Source organism: Lepidochelys kempii, chromosome 2, assembly GCF_965140265.1.
Source record: "Lepidochelys kempii isolate rLepKem1 chromosome 2, rLepKem1.hap2, whole genome shotgun sequence".
Classification (NCBI taxonomy): domain Eukaryota; kingdom Metazoa; phylum Chordata; order Testudines; family Cheloniidae; genus Lepidochelys; species Lepidochelys kempii.
Genome location: NC_133257.1, coordinates 83199429 through 83223229, shown reverse-complemented (window position 1 = coordinate 83223229; position 23801 = coordinate 83199429). Strand labels below are relative to the sequence as shown.

Below are 23801 nucleotides of genomic sequence, written 5' to 3'. Positions count from 1 at the left end.
ATCCTATATTTAGGTGTGTTTGCAGCCTATTAGATACTTTAACAGTTGACAATCTATGATCAAAAACTTTTTGGAAGAAACATTGTGGCTATACAGGGCTGTAACATCTATAAAAACCAGACATGTTAGAAAAAGAAGGGTTATTTACTAGTAATTGTTGTTTGAGAGTTGCCCCTGCAAATCCACACTTATGAGAATCTAAGGCCTCTAGCATTGAGCTGCAGAACTCTATTAAAAAAGCCCTATCTGCTGGGGGAGTGCAGGAGCTCTTTCACATAAGGATGACATTACAGATCCCTCTACATAAGCCTGACCACCTCAGTTCCTTCTCTTTAGTCTGCAAAATCCTGAAATAGAAAGAAATGTTTGGGACCAGGCCATGGGCAATCTTGCCTCATGGTCACGGAAGGAGGTTGGCCTAATGCCTAGAACAGATGTAACCAGCTCTAAGGGCCAGAGCCCAAACCAGGAGCCAAGTTACCAAGTCCAGGAAATAAGTCAGAGCCAAGAGCCAGGAATTAGGAGCCAAGTATCAGAGCCATGGTCAGAAGCCAAATACCAAGTCCAGGGAGTGAGCCAGAGCTGAAAGCCAGGACTCAGACACCAAGCTTCAGAGACAGAATATCTAGAGCAAAGGGCCAAGAACAAGGAGCTGAGAGCAAGAACAGAAAGGGAGCTGTGGATCTAGAACTCTACTAAGTAGCTCCAGGCCTGCTGCAGAGTTTAAGAATGTGCCTGATGGAGTCTTCAGCCAATCAGGAGGCCAGGTTCCTTAGCTGAATCAGCTGAGGGCAATGAGCTGGGTCTGGATTCAGCTGCGGATTCCTCACAAGAACTCTGCAGCAGAGGGGAAAGCACTGAGACAACTCTTGGAGAACAGGAATTATTAATAAGTAATTCTTCCATCTTCAAGGACTTCTGTGTGCTCCTATTTATAAGAGATGATCAAGTAACGCCCTGAGCAGAGGATGGTGGGCAAGGAGTTGTAGGCAAAAATGGAGTATTGCACCTTGTCGCAGGGCGATGACTCACCAGTGCAGCACCTCCTGTCGGTCGACCTGGGAATTAGCGCTTTCGGCCAGGAGCACCCTCTGCAGGCCAGTGTCTCGCCTACTGCTGGCCCCTGTGTCCCTCCCGGACCCCAGTGCCCTCCTCATCAGGGTTCCGACCCAGCAGTAACCCACAATCCAAGTCTCCCCACCCACGGGATCTCCCAACCCTCTATCCCCACCTTGCCTCAGTGGCCACTGCCAGTCACCATCTAACCCCCGCTCCCTACGGCAAACTGCAGTCTATGAACCACTCATCATTGGCAAGGGTGGTTGGACCAGCTGCCTCTGCCTATCTCTGGGCTGCCCCTCTGCAGCCCCAGTACCCTTTCATAGGGCTTTCACTAGGCCTGCAGACTGGGGCTTTGCTAGGCTGGAGCTGCCCAGCTCCGTCTGCCCTTCCCCAGCACTGCTCCACTTCAGGTACCCTGCTAGTACCTTTTATGTGTCCTTAACTAGGCCTGCAGCCTTGGGGGTTGCTCAGCTAGAGCTCTCCAGCTCCCTCTGCCCTTCCCCAGCACTGCTCCACCCTAGGTACCCTTCTTAGCTTCCCAGGCAGTCAGATCCTTCTCTCTCTAGGAAGCTAGAGAGAGTGTCTTTTTTCACTTCTGGCCCACAGCCCCCTTATAAGGGCCAGCTGGACCCTGATTAAGCTGGCCACAGCTGTGGCTGCTTTCCCAACCAACCTGCTTTTCCCATTCACAGCCCTCTTCTGGGCTGCTTTAACCCCTTCAGAGCAGGAGTGGGGTAGTCACCCCGCTATACACCGCCTTCCCAAAATAAGTGTTGGCGCACGATGCTGAGTCAAATGAGTAATATTTAACAAAAGCATGAATGGAACTTCACATTGCTGGTTTGCAAACTTCTACAATAGGAACCTGTCCCGGGTAAGCTACAGAGGAAACTGTGACCCTAGTAGGGTGTGTCTTTAAGCAAAGAGATACTGGTTTTGTGGCTTAAGAGTAACAATACTTGATACATCTCTCAGTCCAGTGGGAAAGCGTTTGTTTATTAAGAGGTTCCCTCTTACACATCTCCCCATATGCAGCAAGTAATCAGTGTGATTTTTTTAAAGACTTAGTCCTCTCTAGGTAATAGCACAGGACTCATTTTACATCTAAGGAGTGCAAGGGGGACTTCCCTGGATGAGCATGAGGTCTGCGGAAGAAAACTGGGAGGGAGATATACTCTGACTGATGGAAATCTGAGATCAGTTTAGGCATAAAGCTGGGATGAGATCTCCTAACTGTGTACTACTGTATATGGCGGAAAGGCCATCAAGGCACTGAGCTTGCTAACCCTCCTAGCAGATGTAATCGCTATTAAAAATGCCATTTTTATAAAAAGGTGTTCTCAGAAAGCTTGAGACTGGGAGGCTTAAGGCAGACCTATCAACATAGTTAACACCAGGTTCAAGTCCCATGCTGGGGGGAGGTAGTCTAATAGAGGGAAAGGCACTAGTTATTCTTCTAAAAAGCCTGGAAGCTGTGGGGTGAGAGACTATAGGGTGTCAGCCATTCTCCCCATCAGCTCCTGAAATTGCTTTTGTTCACCAGAAGGGGAGACAGACGAAGTCCCAATTTGATCCTCAAGGGACATACCACTGGTATATTCCTCAAGACTGACTGCTCCATTTCCTCTGAAGGACTCTCCTGCCAGTCATCATAGATGTGCCACTCCTTTTGAGAAGGCAACTGGACCAGTGCTGGGATTGAGTGCCAGTTGTATCTGTGCTGATTGAAACATGGGTTCCCTTGAAGGCAGCAGTGCCTGAGATGAGGATGGTGCCTGGAAAGCTCTCAGTATGGATGGAGGTACCTCCAGTATCAGTGGAGCTTCGGTGATAATGGTATTCCTGGTGTCAAAGTCTATGTCTGATTTTGGAGACATTGTACAAAGACTCTAATGAGTCCTGAATGTAAGGATATATTAACAGTTGCAGGGGGACTAGCATAAGGTCTTTCCAGGCAGATGGAGCTTTTGTCAAGGGAAGCCTAGTAGGCTCAGCATGGTTGGTTCTGAGGGAATCCCGTGCTCTTCAAGGATGTTCTGGATTGATACCAATGACAAATATTGCTGCACAGAGTGAAGGACTCTCCAAAACTTTCTTAAGTCCCCAGTCACAAGAAGGGAAATAGAGTCAGAGGAATGTATGCTGGTGTGTCTGCCAAGGACAGCTGCAACACCAACAAGAAGTTGCCAAAGGTGACATGCATCTGGGAGGAGAACAATGTCCCCCTTCTTTTTCTCCTTAGGCTCCTTTTGTGAACCAGAATCCTTCCACTTTGCTTTCCTCTTCCCTGGAACAGGGTCATGAGGAGATCTGGAAGTCTCTCACTTCCAGCATGAACTGGTGTCAACTCTAACAGCACTAGAGGAGTTTCTTGTGCCAGTGATGGTGCCAACATAGACCATACTGCCAGAACAGTCTGTTTTGATGGAGTCTGTGTGGCCAGACAGTGAGTAGAAAGCTCTGTCCCAGCAGATGTTTGCCTCAGGGAGCTCAATCCTGGTCCTGACATCAAGGGTGGTTCCAAGGCTAGCATGGCAGGGTGCGTCTCAGATCTCTTTACAGAAGACAGCCTTGGCACAGAGGCTGGCCTCCAAACTTCCAAAGGAGTGTTAGAATGATCCAGTGAAGGCTTAAGGAACTAAGTGCACCTGCAATCTTACCTCTCTGTCCTTCATCATCTGAGAAGTGAAGCATTTAGTTGTGCACTGGGATACGGCATTAGCCTCTCCCAGACACTCTGGACACTTAAAATGTGCATCTGTTTCAGGAAAGATGGCTGAGTAGAGCACACATCTTTTGAACCCCCTACAGGATTAGGGACTGAACAGCCTCCAGCAAGTAGATTAATATCATGAAAATTTATATCATAGGCATTACATCTGCCATGGATGGGGGAAGGGGAGAAGAGGGAAGGTTCCCCTTTATTTTTTTTTTTTAAACACAACAGAAACATTCTTAAGAATTACTTTTTCCTTATAATTAACACTGAATAATAAAAAGTTGTAAGAATGCATTTCCTAGTCAAGAGCTACATGCTTCTGAAATTTCATGTTGATAAGAGTATAGTTTGTTTTTCATTGAGTGCAGGATATTTTGATTATTAAATATAATTATATTTTGAAAAGGTCACCTGATCAGCTCCTCCCCCTTCCCCAGTGCCTTCCCCCTGCTGGTGGCCCTGCCGATCAGCACCTCCCCATCCCTCCCAGTACCTCCCCAACAGCCACGATAAACTATTCTGCAGCATGCAGGAGGTGCGGGGGGGGGCAGAGGGGAAGGAGTGAGGACCGGGCTCACTCGAGGGATGGGGCAGAACAGTGCAGGGGTGGGGTGGGGCCTTGGGGAAAGGGATGGAGTGGGGATGGGGCCAGGGGCAGAGCTGGGGGTTGCACATTAGAAAGCTGGTGCCTCTAATTCAAGCAGGAAAATTAAAATGAAGGGAGATTCACTCCCTTACTGTAATTAACTGTGAGCTCAGTTTTATGGTATTTTATTTCTGATGTAAATAATTTTCAAGCATTAAGAGAAAGGGGGCATGAAATTTGTGTAGAACACATGCACCTTTGGGACTAGAATGATGGACGTTTGAGAGGGAAAGCCCCAGGATGTAGACGAGTTCTTTATTCAGTACAGGTTCTTATACTGTGTTCATCATCATGGTAATCTGAGTGCCTGGATGAGAACTGGTCAGTTTGAGTGTGGGTGCTTGGATGGCTAAGTGTAAATGTAAGTGTGTCTGTGTGTGTTCCTGGCAGAGGGTGGTTGTCTGGCTAGGTGATCACCAATGGTGGGTAGAAAGAAAGGGAAACAGAGGCAGTCCATGGGGGATTAGGCAGCTACAGGGAGGCTGGGCTACAGGTAGGCCCTGCTTTAATATCTGGTCCTGACTACTATACATTTTGGCTTCATCCCTGATTGAGAAATGAGAGCATGGACCAAGTTTAATGGACTTATTATAAAAGTAGGTCTTTGTGAATAAATTCTCAGATTAACTCATTGATCCAAGTTTTAGGACTGACTGCTGTTTATTTAGGAATGAGTAATAATTACTTATATTTTGTTTTTTCTGTAACTGACTCTCTTGTTTTCTACACTGGAAAGAAAACACACAATAGAACAAACAGCTAAGGAAGAAAAACATTATGCCCATAGATTAAGTAGGGAGAAATTTAAGAAAATAAGAATGGCCATACTGGGTCAGACCAAAGGTCCATCCAGCCCAGTATCCTGCTGACAGTGGCCAATACCATGTACCCGAGAGGGAGCGAACCTAGCAGAAGGACTTTACAGATTGTTAAATGGTACAAAGGGAATGCAGCCAGAGATTTTGCTGGTTTGTGTAATTTCAATTGAACAAAAAAAAAAGGTGTAAAACTAGAAAACCCAGGGAGATTGTTTTGCTTAGCCTGGACATCCTTTCTCTCCAGCTGCTCAGATCTTGGTTTTGGCATAATTGAAAAATAATTTTAAAAAAAGGAACAGATTTAAGATTAGTTTGCCGGTGAATTAATATTTTTTGTTAAATAAAAAAATCCACAGTATTGCAGCTTTTATATTACTGATATTTTCCCCCCTTCTTTTTCCATCTTGGACACAACTGCAGCTGCTCTCAGAAATATTTCTAGCCAGCAGTACAAATAGAAGGTTTTCTTCCCTCCAGACAATAATAATAGTCCTGTATTTTCAGCTGGGAGGAGGTACTGAGCAACTGGCACAAGAAACATCATATAAATAAAATGTTATCTGAAACCTCATGTTGCAGCCATCAGGATCAAACAGTCAGACATGTCTGAGGATTAGCTATCCACTACCACAGCTTCTGATAGGTAATATAGTGGATTAGTGCCTTAGTCTTCCCCCTGGATAGGCCTGAGCTCAAATCCTAGCTCAGGTCACTACTGAAAGGACATTTAGCATTCTTATTCTAGTTAACATACATGTTACAGAGCCATACAATTTGGCACAAGTTATAGTGGTCCAACAGAGATCCAGGAGTAACATAGGAAGCATTGTTAAAAGATTAGTACTCCAATACACACGGTAGAGCACAGTCTGCTTGAACTTTGCCTGATTTAATGCAATTAGGGTTGCCAGGCATCTGGTTTTTGACCGGAACACCTGGTCGAAAAGGGACCCTGGCTGCTCCGGCCAGCACTGCCGACTGGGCTGTTAAAAGTCTGGTTGGCAGTGTAGTGTGGGCCCGGGGTTAAGGCAGGCTCCTTTGTGGCCCTTAGGAGCATGGGTGGCCAGGGCAGCTTCATGTGCCACCCCTGCCCCCTAGTGCTGGCACTGCAGCTCCCATTGGCCAGGAACTGTGACCAATGGGAGCTGCGGGGGGCAGTGCACAGAGCCTCCCTGGTCACCCATGCGCCTAGGGGCTGCAGGGACCTGCCTGCCGCTTCCTGGGAGCCGTGGTAAATGCCGCCAGGATCCTGCACCCCCTCCCACACCCCAACCTGGAGCCCCCTCCTTCACCCCAAACCTCTCATCCCTGGCCCCATCCCAGAGCCCACACCCCCAGCCAGAGTCCTCACCTCCCCCGCACCTCAACTCCCTGCCCCAGCCCAGAGCCCCCTCCTGTGTAACCAGGGAAAATTCAAAACTAAAAGAACCCCAATATGCCTTTCTTTCCCTTTTACAGGTACAGGTTCTTGGACTTGCTATCAGGGTCTATCACCTGAGGAAGCAGCTCCTGTGTCCCACCCTCCCTCCCAAAGTGTGGTGTAAGAAAGAAGAGGAGACACAAAAATTATGTTTGAAACAGGTAAACATTGTATTAAGGGTTGGTTATATGAAAGGGGCAAGGGGACAACCACAAGCAAACATAAAAACCCAGCAAACAGTGGACTGCAACAAAGGAGCTTGAAGCTCAGGCCCAATAGACCCCCCCCAGCAACAAATCAAATCAAATCCCCTGTATAGCCTACTGCTAATCTGAGGTCATCTATGGGCAGGTCAGATGGGAGTGAGTGGTGGGTCCAGGACTTTCTACCCTTGGGCCAAACGCTGGCCTTTGGGGAGGAACACTGGACCTCGGTTGCTGGATGGTGACAAGCGGATGGACCAAAGCTGCTGGATGGGGGACCACAGGATCCTGGATGGCAGGTAAATTGATGGTGTCACAGGATCGTTCACAGCTCTTGATCCGGAGACCTGCACAAAAGCCCGACCGCACACGGCTGTCTCCTGGACGGACAGCCCCATGACGACGTGGCACAGTTCCTTACAAAGAAGGAGTGGCGGGAAAGTTCTGAGGGGCTGGCAGTTAGAAGCCAGTCCCAACTGGTTTGAACCAACTCTCGCGCCACAGCTTTGGCGCCTGAAGTTTCCCGCCTTTGGGGACAAAATGGAGATTTGACTCCATTTTGAAAAATGCCAAAGTCCAAATTGATGAGGGGAAACCATATAAAAACCTTATACTAAACATTTAGAATCACTTGTATATAAAATCACCAACATCTGCAGCCCAAACCCCTCAGCCCCGGCTCCACCTCAGAGCCTGCACCCCCAGCTGGAGTCCTCAGATAAATTCCCTAAATAAATTCATGGAGGTTAAGTCCATTAATGGCTATTAGCCAGGATGGGTAAGGAATGGTGTCCCTAGACTCGGTTTGTCAGAGGGTGAAGATGGATGGCAGGAGAGAGATCACTTGATCATTCATTACCTGTTAGGTTCACTCCCTCTGGGGCACCTGGCATTGGCCACTGTTGGTAGACAGGATACTGGGCTGGATGGACCTTTGGTCTAACCCAGTATGGACATTCTTATGTTCTCAACCCCCCTGCACCAGCCTGGAACCCTCTCCAATACCTCATACCCAGCCCCACCCCAGAACCCACATCCCCAGCTGGAGCACTCACCCCCCTGCCCTAGCCCAGTGAAAGTGAGCGAGGGTGGGGGAGAGTGAACAATGGAGGGAGGGGGATGGAGCAACCAGGGGTGGGGCCTTGGAGAAGGGGTGGGGCAGGGGTGTTCAGTTGTGTGTGATTAGAAAGTTGGCAACCCTAAATGCAAGCCAGGGAATTATCATGGTGCATTTAACACCTACTAGAATCACTCAAAACAAGATTTTTATAAGGCATTAATCTAAAATACCCATTCAACAAAGCTAGATGGAGAGAGAGAGAGAAATAGGAGAAATGGAGAGGAAGAATTATGACAAATATTTACAATTGCCACATTTGTGTATAAAAATTTTTTACTAAGGGATTTTAAGGCATATGGAGGAATTAGACCCCAGCTACCTCATTTACATGTACTAATATTTATTTGTGTGCATAAAATAACTGGAGATGCAAATACACATACAAAATTGAAAGCCACATTTTGAAAGTTTGACCATATGTTTTATTAATTTAAAAATGCTTTTAGTGAAAAACAAACCCAAACCAATGCTATCAGTTCAACATACAGGAACAAAACAGTGTGTTTCTAGTTATAAAGAGTGAGAAAACAAAGCCATTTTTAAGATGGTAAAAAATGGTCTATTTGTAACCTTTGAACTATGACCATGAGTGCTGAAATACTACCGAGGTAATTTGGGATCTCTATTTTTCCGTTTTAAAATGCACAATAGAGGAGTTTCAAATATAACATGACCCTGCCTTAAAGTCTCGCGTTATTAGAGTTAGCCTGACTTGTTCTATTCCTAAGGAAACTAAGATGTCTGCACTCAAATTCCCTTTATCCCTTTCTCCACTTCCACAACCTGTTAGGCTCAAGATAAACATCCCAACAAAAAACTGCCAGTATTGATATATTTACATATGAAGATTCACTGGTTTTATCTGACAGTGATAATAGTTGAAGACTTTCAAAAACTCATTTGTTTAATTTTGTTTTCTTTGGAGCTTTCTTCTCTTATATTAAATCTTCCTTAGCCTCCTGGCTGAGGAACTAGGAACTTTTAATATTAGACACTTATTTAAATTACCTCTTGCTGTTTTCCAGTCTATGGAAAACATAAGCCACATGATAGACCTCCTTGCAACATAAGTGAGTAGTTTTATTATGTCTGGCAAATAGGCATCAGCAAAGGGCATTATTTTATATCTCTGTGTTAAATGATCACAGGTGTCACAAAAAGGTCAATTATAAATTGTTATTTCATTCTTAGACCATAAAATGGGGCTTCTTTAGATTAGGTACTTGCTGATACAGTCATACGATTTAGTGATAATGGCTCAAGCAGCACAGTAAAGTGGAGTGGGGAAAGGTTACTTTAAGCCATCTTTATGCCTTCTGAATTCTGAGCCCAGCTGGAGTTGTGACAGATTCCGTACATTAAAGCACTGCTTGAGTTACTCTAATTTATGGCAGCTCTGAACACTTCCCTATGGATGCTCGGCCACCCCAGAAGAGCTAAAGGACATACCTGCTCATACCCATTCCATCAGTCTCACGGTGCCCAAAGAAGCTCCCATCCCAAAGATAATCCCCAGAGCACAGTAGGGATTTAAGCCAGTTGTGGGTACTTTAGGGCTGCTAATCTAGTGTGAAGGGGGCCACAGCAGAAGGGTGAGATCAAAAGCAGGCATAGAAAACAATCCAGCAGATTTAGATTACACATGTCATGAGGTAGGGACTGTGGCCCAGATCAAAAAAATATTTAGGCACCTAAGTCCCCATTTTAGGCTCACTGTCATCCACAAAACTCCCACTCAGCTGCTGCCTAGTACTGGAGGCACCTAAACTCACTCAACTCAAAATTATTGCGCTAAGATTTCCTTTAGCGCCTAAGTTTCTGGCTTTGGGCATGTGCACTGCTGCCTCACTCAAGGCATCTGGGCACCTATTTCCTGCCTATGCCCCAATGAGATCCATGAACTGGGGGAAGACCGTCATTCACCACCTGTCTCGCATGCGAGTCCTAATCCAGTAAGGGTGCTCAGAGGCTACCTACATGATCAAGTCCAAATCAAAATCTAGCCAGTGGTGGAGCCACTACCACTGTTGATCTTATAACTTTTAGCCCGGTAGTTGGTGTACTCACCTGAGACATAGGAGACCCAGGATCAATTCCTGCCTTTGCCTGAGGAGGGGAAAAGAGATTTGAGGAGGGGTCATGAGAGTCTCTAAGCAATATGGTACAGGATATCCTGATGTGGGGCTTCCTCAGCCTCTATAGTTGAAGCTGTTCCACAGTGTATAAAGAAAGATTTATCCCAGAAAGAAACTCATAAAAGAGAGGACTATAAAAGAATATTATCTTGGAACAAGTAACAAAAACATAGTTCCCATATTTCTTTTGTTTGAATTCTATCCTCTGCCTTCTTTTTGTGAGTGTTAATAATTCATATACATTTAATTCTGTTAGCCTGAAGCATTTTTTAAAACAAGCCAGTCAAGCTGCTTGATCTTATAATACAGCCTTAGGCCATTTTTATCATTTTTCCTTGGAAATTCTGCTGGGGGTGCAGTGAGATGATGTGTGTGGTGTATCTGCCTAGCCTCTGCTCTATGCCTCCCTTGCAGACAAGAGTTGAAATCTACATGTGAGCTTGTGAGGAGAAAAGATGGTAGTGCAAAAGCAATTATAACAGATAAGAGAAGAATGAGGCCCTCTGGATTCAAAATTCAGTTCCAATGGTTTCTCCTGCTCAATTTTCTGAACTCAATCTAGCATTTATTGTTACCTACCACCTGTAGCGATGCAACAACTCACTGGTGCGGCACCTCCTGCTGGTCATCCTGGGAATTAGCTCTCCAGCATAAAGTGTGCCCTCTGCAGGCCAGTGTCTCGCCTGCCACTGGCCCCCTATGTCCCTCCCGGACCTCAGTGCCCTTTTACCTTGGGGTGAAGTATCCCCATACTCTGGGTCTCCCCTCCCAGGGGAACTCCCAACCCTCTATCGCCATCTTGCCTCAGTGGCTACTGCCAGTCATCATCTAGCCCCTGCTCACTGGGGCAGACTGCAGTCTAAACCACTCATCACTGGGAAGTGGGGTTTGGACCTGGTGCCTCTGCCTATCTCTGGACTGCACCTCCCAGCCCCAGTACCTGCATAGGCCTTTAGCCAAGCCTCAGCCTAGGGAGTTGCCAGGCTGGAGTACCCCAGCTCCTCTGGCCTTTCCCCAACCTTGCTCCCCTCCAGGTACCCTCTTCTCCCTCAACTGTTAGAGACTTCTCTGCTTCTAGCCCACAGCCCTCTTATAGGGCCAGCTGTGGCCTGACTTCTCCAATCAGCCTAGCCTTTCACAGCTGCAGCCCTTCTCACTCCAGTGATGCTTTTATCCCCTGTTCTGCAGGAGTGGGGCAACTGCCCCACTACACCACCAAAATATAGAAGGTGCTTTACAGAAAAAGCAAAGCCACACTCCTTGCCCCTAAAACCTTGTATATTAAATCTAGACATAAGACAGTGACTCATTGGTACTATGTGGAGGAAGGGAGGATGAGGTTTACAGCAATAAAATTATGAAGTTTTAGTTTGCCATGCACATTTCATGGTACTTGCTTTTTATTTTTGTAATATACATAATCACTTTTTGATGAGCTGAGTTTGTTCATAATATTATTAGTTCACTTATGTTTCACTTTGCATAATAGTTTGACTAGCTATACTGACAGTATATAGACAACAAACAGATCCTGGTGGTTATCAAGGTTATCTGGTGCCTAGTTAATTGAGCCACGTGAAGAAATGCCATGCTGTGTTATTAATTTATTATAAATCTGTATTACTGTAGCAACCAGAATCTCTAGTCATAGACCAGCACTCCATTGTGCGTGATGCTGTACAGACACTAGAAAAAGACAGTCCCTATCCAGGGCTGGATTTCCATTTAGGCACAGTAAGGACATGCCTATGGGCACCGGTGTTCTGGGTGCCTTACCTCTCTAAAACTGTGTGCAATACGAAGGTCAGCTGTAGGCAGGGGGAGTGCTGCAGATGCTGTGCCTAGGGGCGCATAAGGTGTAAATCAGGCCCTGTCCCAAGGAGCTTACAGTGTAAATAATCTCTCTTTTCTTCTTCAGCTGGTGGAAGGCAGAAGGATCTTGAGCCAGGGTGTGCAAACTATTGCCCCCCGTGGTGTTGCAGGCCCCCCGCAGCTCTCAGAAGTGGCTGGAACCACATCCCTGGGGCCCAGGGAAGGCACAGAGGGCTCCATGTGTTGCCCTTGCCTCCAGGCACTGCCCCCCGCAGCTCCCATTGGCCAGGAACAGGGAACCGCAGCTAATGGGAGTTTCCAGGGAGGTACCTGGAGGCATGGCAAGGGCAGTCTGCAGAGCCCTGTGCCTCCTCCTGCCCCCAGAGGCCATGCAGATACATGGTTCCGGCCGCTTCCCGGAGTGGCGCCACGTGGGGCCAGGGTGGGCAGGCAGGCGGGCGGGCAGGCAGGGAGCCTGCCCTGGCCCCGGTGCATGCCACTGCCACTCCAGAGCTGCTTTAGGTAAGCAGCACTGGGCTGGAGCCCAAACCCCTCCTGCACCATGCCCCCAACTCCCTTTCCTAAGCCCCCTGCCTGCACCTCACACCCCTCCTGCACCCCAACTCCCTGCCCTGAGCCCCCTCCTGCACTCCGCACCCCTCCTGCACCCCTGCCCTGAGCCCACTCCTACACTCCGCACCCCTCCTGCACCCTAACCCCCTTCCCTGAGACCCCATACACCCCACACCCCTCCTCTGCCCCAATCCCTTGCCCTGAGCCCATTCCTGCACACCGCAACCCCGCACTCCCTCCCGCACACCAACCCCCTGCCCCGGCCGTGCATATGATTTCCCCACCCAGATGTGGCCCTCAGCTCAAAAAGTTTGCCAACCTTTGATCTTGAGGGTGGCTGAAACCTAAACTAATCTCAGAAGGGCTCTTACTGCAGATTCATCATGGTGAGTGCTTTCACATAAAAAACTAAACGCTTTCCTTCCTACCTCACAAGTCTGTATTCTGTGCCAGGCCGTGTCTATACTGAGGCTCATAATTAGGTTTGAAATAGTTTTCCAAAAGTTTGTAACCAATCCTTGCCAGACACAACATGGAGGGGAAATGTCCAAAACATGTTTGAGCACTTTTTCAAAGCACATAAAATGACACCTCATTTCATTAATTAAATTGAAAGTGATTAACTGGATTATTTTTGTAATCCATGCATATCTTCTAAAAGTTTCTCCCTTGTGGTTTTAAAAATCTATTAATCTTCTGTATTCAATTTCCACTCTATCTTTCCATGTATATTTTCTACTATACTTTGGCCACCTCTCTTAACACTTGCCCTGCCCTTCTCTTCTCTCTTTCCCCTCTGTCAGCGGCACATTTTTGCCCCCTTTTCTTTCAACAATCATCTTCCCTCTCACACCTGCATGTTTATCCATCTCACTCATCTTCTCAGACATCATATTTCCTGTCTGCCCTCCACAATTTGTCATGGTGTTTTAAAATTGTAGATCAAGGTAGACAGAAATGATATAGTACTTTCTGCATGTTGCTGTTTTCTCAATTATTCTGTAGCATGTACTACATTTCCTTCAATAGCGATAGCACTGTTTTGTCATCTGCCTACTCATATTGCTGAATCACAGAGAAAATCTTTTTCTCCACTAGGAAGAAGGGTAGTATAACTTTGCTGATACCAGCATAATCACCACTCACCAGGTTTATGCTATCATCAAATGCCTATAAGATAGCACACATACTCTGCATAAGAAACAACTTTGCAGATACCAGGTGAAAACTGGTGTTCTCCTGAACCTGGATAGAGAGTATTACAAACTCTTGTTTCACAACGTGCTATTCATAAAGTACTTCTGACACATATAGTGCAGAATTCCTCTGTATCACCAGTTCCTGCTTCTTCTGGTGGCTAGGAATGCCACCTTGCATCTGGATCTTCTTAAGAAAATACTATGCCAAGTACCAGAGCCTGAGAAGTAGCTAAAGTGGCTAAGATCTTACAGGACTTCATGATAGTGATTGTCCTGTCCATGTTTTTGCTGATTTGTGGAAATCCCTCACAGCTAGGATGAAGCAGCATGCCACATGCAGAAAACTACTGTTAGGTTACCTTTGTCATATTTTAATAGATAATCAAAACACATGAGATTTATGAATTATTTAAACTTGAACAACAAGTTTCTCCGGTAAACTGAAAATCAGTTCCCAACTTTTATCATTTTAATTTTAATTAACAAAATGTACAAACAACATCTTGCTGAGTATTACAGAGTGGAGCATTACATCTTCTCTAAGAGAAGTCAAAATGGCTTCTGCTAATTCTCCAGAGATAGGCTCTGACAATCAGAGAACCAGAACTATATGAATTAAACCATGTGACCAGTTTCAATCAACCATACTCAAAAGTCACATCTAGATTAGACCCTGTAATGACAGGAGCACTAGATTGGTTAGGTAGAAATCTCAAAAATGCACTGTGAAAATCTTATGCAAAATTTACACAAAAAGTGTCAACTTCATGCTCAACTTTGACAAGTTTTAACTAACACAACATTCTTTTGCACAAACTGCTCCTTTTATTCACAGTAGCTCTACATATAAAAAAGGGGCAAATTAAGTGTTTTCATTTTCAGAGCCAATACTTCAGAGCTCTACCTAATAGTCTATAAAATAGTCCTTCAAAATAGTCCTAAAAATAGTCCTTCAAAAATATCAAACATAATGGAGAAAAGGAAAAAGTCCAGAAAAGAGATTTGATCATCAACTCTCCTGTGAACCCAATCTCACACGTTCTACAGGTTCTTCTGGTTCAACCACCAACCTTGAGGTAGGCATGCTAACATCTTTTCTGCTGCTACTGGTATATTCACCAGCATATTCACTATCAAAAATCTCTCTTTTGCAAGACAGAGATGCCAGTTGCCAACTTGAGAAAAAAGAGCTGTCATTACAGTCCAAACTATTGATTAGCTAGCTGTAAAAAATGGAAGAATCTGAAAGTAATCTCTAGAGTTAGAAGGACTGGGAAATAGTTAGGGGCAATAGTCCATTGGGAGAGTAGGGACTGGCTCTCTCATAGTTATGGAAAATGATGTGACATTTTTCTTTCTTTGAAATAGTTGTCCCATTAACTTTGTCCATTCTACAAAATCTATCTACTGGCTGGCTAGCAGCAAATATAGAACACACATTCTGTGTGTCTAAAACAGATAGCTTAACTGACTCTGTGCCACTGCAAAACCAGCAGCAAAACATCTTACAGGCTAGTTGCTCAATTTAGGCTCTATTGCGAGAGTGATTCAGTGGAAGGAGAGATAAAGGAAGTATGTTAACATTCTCTCATCTTCATGTGTCTTATCTCGTGTCTATTTCTTCTCTCTGTGGCAGCAGTGTTGAATACTAATGCCAGAAACCTTGATGCTTTTTAAAAAAGTGTTTATTTTTAGAGGATTTTCAATAATGCAGTAAGCACAGAAAAGCTGAGAAAGAATGACCTTGTAGTTAAGGCATTGGATTGGGACTTAGGAGATCTACATTGTTTTCCTAGTTCTGTCATAGACATCTAGCATGACCGTGGGCAAATCACATAATCTGTATGTGCCTCAGTTCCCCATCTATGAAATCTGATTAATTCTACTACAGTACTTTCCCCCCCTCTCCTTTATCTGGTTTGTCTACATAGAATATAGGCTCTTTGGGGCAAGGAACATCCCTTATGCATTTTGACATAGAGGTGCCTCTCAAAGATACTGCAGTACTATTAATATTAAGAGTATATACAACAAATAGTAAATACAGAGTGCTAAGATTCATGCAGATCCACAACATTTGTTTAGATGCATCATACAAAGAAGTATTGATCCCTATGGAGCTTGATCATGTATCAAATGAGGTAACTGAGAACTTTGACACTGACTTCAAACAGATGCAAGATCAGGCCCATGGAATATTAATATTAACCTTTACCTGCATTAAATATTCAGATTTTGGTAGATTAGTTCGAAAGGAGAACCAAAGTGAAACATTAGCATGCCTAGATTTTTTAGTATGGAAATCTAGAGTTTTAGTTCATATGCAGCAAGCAAAGCATAGCAGAGACTAATATTTTAATAGGACTGCAACACCTAACCTACCCCCTCTGAGTACAGATGAATCCAGTTATCAGTGAATGTTTGCATCATCTCTAGTTGAGATATAAATGTAAGCTCTAGCCAAGAGAGGGTTCTGAGCTGAACTCCTGATCAAAGTATTTCAGTTCAGAGGCCAGCAAGATTGGGAAATGTGCAGTTCACACACACAGCTCCACAGAGGAAGGGGAGTGCTTTTTATTTTTATCCTGCTTGCCTCCTGTTGGCCAATTTTTGTGGAAAGTAGTGCTTGGAAGGGATCTGGTTCCTGTTGATTTACAAATCCTAGGCTGGTATGAATGAAACAGAGAAAGTGAGGAGAAATTTAAAGAGGGAGCAAAAAATATCCAGTCATGAAGCTACAATACTTCAGATGTGACATTTCTCTCCTCTCCATTCTAAACCCTGGACAGTGTAGTTATAGGAAGTGTCCATCAATTTGGGGGCAGGATGAAATAGGAAGTAGTTATGTGGAGGAAAAAACTTATGGTGAACGAAAACCGAATCTTCTTTCCAAAATAGCAAAACAAGAACAACTCCAAAAAAAAAAAAGTAATTCTGAGTAACATCGGAACATTCTAACTAGTATAGTAAATACTGTTCAGTGATATTAAACAATTTGCATTGTTGATAGAGGAAAAATTGTGCTTCAGTATACACACACAGTAACCGAGTTAAACATATTGCAAGTATTTTAGATTAGAATAACCCAGCTTTGAATAGCACATACTCTATGCCTACACCTTGATCACTTTTTGATTTCTATGCATTGTTAAGCAATGTAATTTGTTGTAATATTTTAATTATCTAAATGTCTTTCTATCTGATTTCACGTTACGACATTATCTCCAGAGACCAACACTGATACCAATTAATTATACTTTACAGAATACCAATAACGCCATGGGCATAAAGTGCTCAATGGCATGAGGGTCCTAACAATTTGTGCAGAGCTAATGAAGATATTTACTTGTAACTTTCCAGAAAACTCATCTTGTACCCTAAGAGTATGTGGAGTAACTTTGATTAGGACAAACACTTGTTTTCATCCATAGCAAAGAAACGTAGGGCTTATTAAACTGAGTACTAACTACCCTTGCTGCAGATGAAGCAGATTACTTCTTGTCCTATCTTTAGTGGACATGGAGAACAATTGATCACCACTACCCTCTTTGTAACAGCCCTTAACATATTTGAAGATGGTTGGCAGGTCCCTCATCAGTTCTCTTTTCTCAAGTCTAAACATGCCCAGTTTTTTTAACCTTTCCTCATAGTCAAGTTTTCTAAACCCTTTTTCATTTTTGTTTGATCTCCTCTGGACTCTCCAATTTGTCCACATCTAAACTGTGGCACCCAGAATTGGACACTGTACTCCAGCTGAGGCTCCACCAGAGCCAAGTAGAGTGGGACGATTATCTCCTTCATCTTACATACGACACTCCTATTAATACACCCAAAAATGATATTAGCCCTTTTCACAACTGAATCACAGTGTTGACTCAATTTGTGATTCATTAAAACCCCTACTTTTTGTAATGTGGCATTTATGCTTGGTGTTAACTAATTAATATACCTTATTTCACAAAATGTAATTTTATTGTGTGCAAATAAACAGGAGACAAAGTTAAAGTTCAACTACACAAAGTTAAAAATATTTCAGCAGCACTATAATAGGGTACTTATAAAAACCAAGATAAAAAAAAACTGTATAACCCTTCTGCCAGATGGTGTCAGCAGCAACAAGGGCTGCGGTCAATGTCTAGGGATTCCTCTTACAAAACAGGCTTCAACTCCCACTCAGATATCTGGGAAAAGCACTTGGCACCTCTCACTGGCAATACTTCCCCACCTGCAAGCACTGAGTCTGTGTACAACAACAACAAAAAAGACTTTTTAATGGGAGAGGGAACACAGCAACAATGATTAAGTATGCAAACAATAAGTAAATACACATCCCACATTACCTTTGGCAGTAGTCCTTTGCCTCAGTGTCCTACCTTGCGGGGTGAAAGTCCAATGGACAAATAGACAAGGTGGGTGAGATCTTTTATTGGCCCAAATAAAAGATATTACCTCACTCACCTTGTCTCCCAAATATCCTGGGACCGACACAGCTACAGCAACACTGCATATAACAATGGACAAATATCTCTTTAATGCACCACTCCCCCTTTCCCTCTGCTGTACCCCAATCATGGTGGTTGTCCAAGGTGAGCAAAATCCCTGAGTCCAGGGGTGCATTCAGATGGGTTGACCTCCAGCTGCCTCCACTGCTGTTGCTTTGCTGCCACTGTCTTTGACACTTCTTATTCCTCTGCAATGTCCTTGGTCCTGTCCTACAGCACCATAACCACCTAGCCCAGCTATCAGTAATCACAACTTTAGGATTTGCTGAGTAAAGGGTGCCTTTGATGCTACTGCTACATCTTTCACCATGCCGCCTTTAGCTGTAATACTGCATTCTGATGTTCCACCACCTAGTCCAGTTCTTAGTTGTTTCAGACCTTAGTGAGTTCACTGGGTAGTAGAGAACCTCACTACTACTACCTCTTCTGCATTTCTTTCACCACAACACTGTCCTCATACCAGGCCTAAGGCCCAGTTCCTAAATCAGCATATCAGCTCTCGTAGTTATTAAGAAAGAAGTTTCTGAATTGATTCTAATGAGCTCTACCTTAAAACACTAAAAAAGACTCATCAAATGGGAGCTAGAACCCTCGAACACCAGGTAGGGATATTTGTCTTGCAGTTGGATGTGGCTTATTACCCTATGCTTAGCAAGTGAAGTTAGTTATGGTAACCCCCTCAATTGGGGCATATTAAATACAGTTCTGCTGTCTTTTAGTCATACAATAGAGGTAACAACATTTAATTACAGCTGCTTTTATGACTTGTGTGAATTTTAACCTAAAACAGCCAAAATCCATCACTTTGGAAAAGCAGGTATGTCAAGCGATCATCTTGGCAGAGCAGGTGGGTCTATGCAAATAAGGTCTGTTCGTGAGGTCTTTTCCTCCAGTTCATCAATAGATGGCAGGAGAGAGCTCATTCAGACCTCTGGCTTACATGTTTACATATTAAAAACACATAGGTAGTGTGGTGTGTTTTGCAAATGATCCTGTGGCTGTTTTGCAAATGATCCTGTGGAGTGTAGTGTAGTCATGGTTCTCCTAGTTTTCCTTTGGTGTGGAGTGGTAGGGGGTAAGGGTTGATGCCATGCTGCATTCTATTACAGGGAGTGCAGGGAACACTTTCATGGATTTCACGGGCTACTGTGTTTGGGATCTTTGGACATGTAACTTAGTAATATTCTGTAACATTTGTGTTTGTTACCTGATCAAAGCCATAATATCACAGTGCACTTTCTGCTGCACCTCTCAGTCTATTTGACTCTCTTCCAGCAGTTCTTAGTCCTCCCTGGTCTTGTACATTCAACCCCTCCAGTCTCTGTTCACAGCTGTAAAAGACTAGAGGATCTCACAGAGGATATCCTTCCTAGTTTACTTCTTTTTTTGCCTGATGTCGGTCAGACTTTCAACTGGTGTGGAAGGGGCACCTTTCAAGGTCACTTTGCCAAAGGCTGCTGATTAGAAAAACACAACCATGATCAGATGTGGACTGTTTTTGAATTTATTTTCAAACATTTTACAAATAAATTGGGGAATCAAAGGTTTATGCCTTTGCTTGCTAGATGCATGGATGGGCACCATTTTTAAAAATAAAAGAAAGGAGGCGGAAGGAAGGGAGTAGGTTTTGGCCACTGAAAAGGGAAACAGGGTTATAAGGAATAACGCATCCATACACTTACTGAGATCCCATCCCTTTCATCTGCTGTGCTCACCTGGCAGGCATGGTTTGCATCTTCTTTGGTGTCCTGTCCTCCTAGCCCCACTGCGTACTGCAGGGCTCCCTGTACCTGGCTCATGCAAAGTGTCCACAGTTACATTTGGGGGGCTGGCATTATCCCCACCAAGTGTGGCATGCTATTAATTATAGAAGTGGCAGGTCTGTGGGGTGGCCTCAGCTTTGTCGTCTTCCCTTGCCTTCTGATATGCCTGCCAATGTTCCTTTTCTTTCATCCAGCACCGCTGTGCCCCAGGCTTAGCATCCGCTTTGCAATCTGTGTGTAGATGTCTGAATTTCTTCAGCTGCCTTGACCACCCCCCGCTTCACCTCTCACCTTTCCCCCTCCCACCCGACAGGCCCTGACCAACCCCAGCTGCACCTCTCACCCCCTGCCCCATGACAGGCCCTGACCAACCCAAGCTCCACCTTTCTTCTCAGCCCTGACCAACCCCAGCTCCACCTTTCACCTGCCTCCCCAGACAGTCCCTGACTAAACCCAGTTCCACCTGTCACCACCACCCCCACCCCAAGCTCCAACTTTCTTCCCCCACCCCCAAACCTGTACGTAGCTAGACAAAGGTGGGGAGAAACGTATGATACATTGGCTCTTCTGCAATTACTAGCCAACAACAGTCACCTTTTAAGAAATAATACATTTCTTTTAGAATTCCTTTCTCTTTTAAAAACTTGTTATGAAATGAATACACACACATTTTATGTCATCAATTTTTGTGTGTGCAAGCCAGCAAAAGGAATAAAAGTCAAAGTTTGGCTGCTAATTTTATTCACACAGGTACACACACATGTGGCAATACATGTATCTTCCTACACAAAGACACACGGTTTCTTACACACATACAATGAATGCATGCATGCGCACAGTTGCCCACACAGAGACAGTTTTTCCTACACTTTTCTAGGGGCTGCCTAAATCACCCAGCAGGAAAGGGAGGAGGGTGGGCTGGAGGGGAAAAGGTGGGGGTGGAGGAGAGAGGATGGGGATGGGAAAAGGCGAAGGACAAGAGCAGGATGGGGGTGAGAGGGGGCAGTGAAGGAGAGAGGAGGTGGTATCGGGGGGTATGTGGGGTGGATGGGAATGCAGGAGTGTTGGGGGTGATGGTCATGGGGATGGTGGCTCTGGGAGGTGGAGAGAATGGGTGGGAGAGCACTCTAAGGGGTACAGGGCTGGGATGGGTAGATGTGGGGGTCAGGATGGGATGGGACAGGGGAGGGATGCAATGACAAGGGGATAGGAGTGTGGGGGGGTTGCGATGGGGAGGGATGCAATGAGGGGGATGGGAGTGTGGGGGGTGGGGACGTATGCAGTGAAGGGGATGGGGGTCCAGCCCCCATTCCCAGCATTCAGAGACGGGGATACACATACCTCCAACTCCTGGGTGCTGGCAATGGGGCGACAGATCGCGTGGTTCACAGCAGGGCACGCGCTGCAGCTTGAGCCCAGCCACACCAGGAGAAGAGGGCCAGGCAGCAACAGAAGAAGCGTGCGCCATGCGATCCCTGAACAGCTGCCTGCTGAGCGCTCGCAAATGGCGCTAGTTCCTCCCCTACCCTGACCCAGCCAATGGGAGCTATGTCTGCAGGCAGTCCTGTCCCTAGCTATTCTGGGGCCCTACGCAGCCCCCACCCCGTGGGATGTGTGTGGCGGGGAACCTCCCCCGAGCACTCACCAGCGGCATGGCTGGGGCCAGGCCACTGCACTTCCCGCTGCCAGTGAGCGCAGGCCCAGCCCTGCCCGCACTCCTCAGGTGAGTGGGGACAGGGCTGAATTGGAGCAGGGGCAGGAAGAGGCGGGGCACGGACAGAGCAGGGGCAGGAGCAACATGCAGCTGTGCAGGGCACCAGGAAATTTGGTGCCCCAAATTTCCTGGTGCCCTACGCAGCTGTGTCCTTTGTGTGTGGGCAGGGCAGCATGTGGACCACCCCACCCTGGCAGCTCCTAAGGCTAGGAGCCAGACATGCCCGCTGCTTCGTGACCTAGGAGCTGCGGCGCTAACAGGGAGCCTGCCAGTCTTGCTGTGGTGCTGCAAACTGGACATTCAACAGCCTGGTCACTGTGCTGATCGGACCCGCCAGGATTCCTTTTTGATTGGGTGTTCCGGTCCGAAACCAGACACCTGGTCATCCTACCCCAGTTCCACCTCTCACCTTGCCCCCCCCCCGCCGCCAACAGGCCCTGACCAACCCCAGCTCCACCTCTCACCTTCCCCCCCCACCCCCGGACCGGCCCTGACCAACCCCAGCTCCACCTCTCACCTTCCCCCCCCCACCCCCGGACCGGCCCTGACCAACCCCAGCTGCACCTCTCACCTCCTCCCCCAGGGACCGGCCCTGACCGACCCGGGCCCCAACTCTCACTCTCCCCCCCCCCCCCCGCCCCGACCAACCCGGGCCCCACCTCTCACCCCCCCCCCCCCCGACAGTCCCTGACCAACCCCAGCTCCACGTCTCACCTTCCCTCCCCCCCCCAGCCCTGACCAACCCCGGCCCCACCTCTCCCTCCCACCAGCCCTACCTCTCCCCTCCCCTCCCGCCGGCCCTGACCAACCCAGCTCTACTTCTCACCTCCCCCCCCAGGCCCTGACCAACCCCAGCTCCACCACTGCCGCGCTCCCCCCCCCCAGCTCCGCCTTTCTCGCGCTCCCGCCCCGACCACCCCCCATCTCTCCTGCCCCCCAGCTGAGTCGGTTCCCCTGCTGTCAGAGCAGGAGGGGCGGCACCTGCGGGGTCCGCCCCCGTCTCCTCCCCTCCACTCCCCTCCTCCAGCCGGAGCGCCCGAGACCCAGCGGGAGAAACCAGCGGCGCTGGCGCAGGAAGGGGCTTCGCAGCGCAGTCTCTCGGCGTGCGGGGAAAAGGGGGCTTTGGGGGGCTCGGAGCGCGCCGGACCCGTCTCTCCGCCCCTCACGGTAAGGGGCGGCCCCGGCCGGGCCCTGCGGGTCGGGGTCCCTGGCTCGCCTTTCCTGGCCCCGCTGGGGAGGACACAAAGCTAGCGGAGGAGAGGCAGGGAGCGGGGTCCGCTGCTCGCTCGCTCGCTCTGTCAGTCACCCCGGCAGCGCGGAGCGGGCTGCAGCGGCCGGGGGGCGGCTCTCGGCTCTTTGAGCTCTGTCAGCGTAACGCCTCTTTACCCTGGCTGCGCATCAGCCCTCCGGGGCTCCGGCCCTTTGTTACCGCGCTGCGCTCGGGGCAGGAGCGCGCTGGCCGGCACGGGCCCAGCGGGGCACGCTCAGCTGCGCGCGTGGAGCGGCGTGTGAACCCCTCGGGAGGGAAGGTGGCGCGGAGGCGCCCCTGGGCGTGGGAGGGATTCGGCCGGGGGGGTTGCAGGTGGTTGGTTCTTCTGCAGCTTCTCCCTCCCCAAAAGTTACTAGGCCAAAGGCTCGCCAATAGGCGGCTCAGTTGCGTTGCTGTTAGCGAGATGCCGGTATAGCTCGATTAATAAACTAGTGTCAGGGAAGGGGGGGGGGGGTGGATCAGGTCCGTCCTGGGGTGGGGTTTGTTGATGAACGTTTCCCGAAACGTCCGAGCTCGCATTTTGCTCATGTTGACAATGAAGGCGCACTTGGGCTTTGCTCTTTTGCTGTATGGTTTTGAGATCATTTGCTGTGTGCAAAATCCGCACTGATGTGTTGACAGTTGGAGGTGACCGTAGTTTTACTCTGAGACACGAGGCAAGGGATATATAAATAGTGGGAGGATGGCTGCGTAGTATTTTCCTAATGCTGCTGCTGTTTGATTTATTTTGGCTTTAGTCTTTATTTGCATGGATTGTCTAGCGATGCTTAGTTTAAGAAGTTCCACATGATTTAAAAAAAAAGGCAAATGCTTTTGATCATAATATGTCTGCTAAACTACAGGGT

The 23801-nt window shown here is 47.0% G+C and overlaps 1 protein-coding gene and 1 long non-coding RNA gene across 3 annotated transcripts in view; one reads left to right on the top strand and one right to left on the bottom strand.

Moving 5' to 3' along the window:
- Window positions 1–16727: 16727 nt before the first annotated feature.
- Window positions 16728–22082, bottom strand: LOC140906789 (uncharacterized). The gene is made up of 3 exons (XR_012157248.1): window positions 21314–22082; window positions 19417–19666; window positions 16728–17947 (listed from the first exon to the last, which is right to left on the bottom strand). It is a non-coding gene; the product is annotated as an uncharacterized lncRNA (long non-coding RNA).
- A 559-nt stretch (window positions 22083–22641) lies between these two features.
- The window catches only part of GREB1L (GREB1 like retinoic acid receptor coactivator), a 221831-nt gene continuing 220671 nt past the window's right edge, over window positions 22642–23801 (top strand). The window contains exon 1 of one of the 2 annotated variants that reach the window (XM_073331425.1): window positions 22642–22853. The gene's annotated coding sequence lies outside the window, so the exon portion shown is untranslated. The remainder of the gene's footprint in view (window positions 22854–23801) is intronic. The other variant, XM_073331423.1, reaches the window with a different exon arrangement.